This window comes from Cygnus olor, chromosome 2 (genome assembly GCF_009769625.2).
Source record: "Cygnus olor isolate bCygOlo1 chromosome 2, bCygOlo1.pri.v2, whole genome shotgun sequence".
NCBI classification, from domain to species: domain Eukaryota; kingdom Metazoa; phylum Chordata; class Aves; order Anseriformes; family Anatidae; genus Cygnus; species Cygnus olor.
In genome coordinates this window covers 136,140,181-136,142,800 of record NC_049170.1, presented here as the reverse complement: position 1 = coordinate 136,142,800, position 2,620 = coordinate 136,140,181, and positions in this window count along the sequence as shown.

Here is a 2,620-nt window from a genome sequence, read left to right as displayed (position 1 = left end):
AGGAACCATTGTACTTGTGTATATCAATACGGCTTTATCTGAAGATGGGGAAAATGTGCAGCTTTCCTCTTTGTTTTATTTCCCTGACCTGTCCCGTTTGCTTATTTTACCAAACAGAACCTCCTATTTTCATCAGTTTCTTTTCTGATAAATAACCAGAAAATTTCTTGCCTAATTTACCTGCATTCCTGTCACCGAAACACATCACTGTGGGATGGTGAAAGGAATGCAGGTAAATCAGGCAAGAAATTTATTGCAGGACCTCATCCTGCCCTTAGCCTATGGAGGCATTGCAGCAGTTTCTGTATCTCAGGGGGTAAATCCCCATAGCCTTTGCCCCAAGATCCATGGACAGCAGAGCTTCCAGGACAAACAGAAAAGTCCCCTTTTCTCAGGATCTTGACCACACCTTCAGTCCTCAAGGCTTTGGTCTCGGTGTACGTTTTTCTGCCTGCAGCAGAGCACAGCTGGGTCCCACACCGTCCTGGCCACCTCACCCCACCACCAACCTGAAGCCCCCTGCTGCCAAGGGACGTGTCACATCCATGCTTGCAGGGGCACTAGCTAACTGTGGTGACAGCTTGCTAGCCTGTAGCTGGGGCAGGGGGCACAGGGCACTTCTTAGTGCTTCTTGTAGCACATATTAGCCCTACCCTCAAACAAACAAACAAACACAACAAAAAGAAAAAAATTTCCAACCGTGCCCAAGTAGTCTCATTTCCTTCACCCTGCCTGCCTGCCAGGACTTCATTCCCAGTCCTTTGAGGGTTTATTTAACCCACTCCTGCTCTGGCTCCTCTATTTTTCAGTCTCTTTTGGGAGCCAGACAAAAGCCCTCACCCAGCCTTAACCTTCCCCTGCAGTAGGCTGCTGTCCCTGGCCTCCTTTCCAGAGGACAAAGTCAGTTTTCTTTGGGTCTCTGGAGAGGGAGAGAAGCAATGTTTGTTATTGTTCCTTCCCACCATGCTTCTCCACGAGCCCCAGCTGGTTCCCAAGTCCCTGCAGGAGCAGCATATACTGGGGTGCTTTGCCCTTGTGGATTACAGTTTGCTCTGAACTCAAGATTTAAGGGACAAGAACTTCTTTCTGAGTTCCTCAAGTTCCTGTCAATGGCTGTTGGTCACTGCATCCTCCAAAATACAATTTCACTGAATCCTCTCGGTAAGGATTAACAACACATAAGCTGTACTTTACATGTAAATGTGTAAAGATGCAGACAGTACAGAAAACAAAATTTAGGACAAACCTCTAAATGATAGTTTTCTGAAGTTGGCCACATTCTTTTTTTTAAAAAACAACTTTGAAATATTGGCCTACATTTATTTTTAATGCTTGAATAATATGTATAACATCCCTCCATGGCTTGCACAAATATAAGATCCACTACAAAGAAACTTGTAAATTCTGCAAGCATCAAAACTGGATCAGTTCTTTAAAAGTGTGATACTTGAAAGAAAACAGTAGAGAAGCTAAAGCTCTCTTACTTTATATCCACAAATTATTAGGACAACTTTATACATTGATAGCAGAAGAACACATTTTGATCACTTTGGACTTCAGTTACAACCTTCCTGCCAAGAACAATATCACGCAAGAAGTCCAGTGATGAAATCTGCTGAGAACATGTCTTCTGGCACTGTTCCTTCCCACGGCTCCTCCTTTAAGTATGCAACATCTCATTACAGGGTTCAAAGATAGGAAGAGATGTTTCAATGCATTCTAATTCTTTTCTACAAGATTAGAGACTTATCAGGGTTTTGATTATCTCCAGGCTTAATGGCATACATTAATTAAACTGTCGTTAGGCCTATTTTTCAACCCTTTGGTAAACACAAACTTGAAAAGTACAAAGAGGAATTTTATCTGGATTTACAGAATGAATGCCACAGAGCAGCAACTCTTGGGAAAAAAAATATACTCAAAAAAAAAAAAAAGCTGTTTTAAATCCATGTTTTGAAGAATAGTTCATCAGTTCTGCTCACACGATCAAACCGGGGTGAATCCACCCCACGCAGCTACTGCAGTGCCTATCAGTGGGGCTAAAGACAGGGCAGCCCCCAGTGAGCCACTGGTGCTAGTGGAGAGACAGACCCTGTGGTACATCAGTATATGAAAAATGCAGGGAGAAGCGTGTCTTTTTGCTTGTAAAACAGCTCTGCAGTGAGCTGGACTGTTAGAAAGGCAATTGTCATGTGGATAGCACAGAGGACATTTAGGTGGAGCTAAGAAGCTGACATGTAAAGGGAGCTGGCTTTGGCTGAAAGAGGATGGAGGCTCTCCCGTGCTCTCTGTGGAGCAGGTAGGCTGAGATATGCACCTCGCTAGGAGTTTGAGAAGACTTTACATTAACAGAAAAAAACATGCCTTTTTTCCTGGTGTTATTTCCTCCAGATTTACCAGAACTGGGAGCTGAAATTAGGGAATTGCTTGTGCAAACGAGAACAAGGAACCACAAAATTCATAGTTACCGCTCCTTCTAAACACCAGAGATCTTGTACAGTCTCAAAACATTATTCCAATGACATTCACCGTCCAGACATGTCTTCCTTTCTTGTTGGTTGACTTGGGGCTTTGAACAGAGGAAATGTGCAGCTTAAACTGCAAGACAATGCCCCAGAGC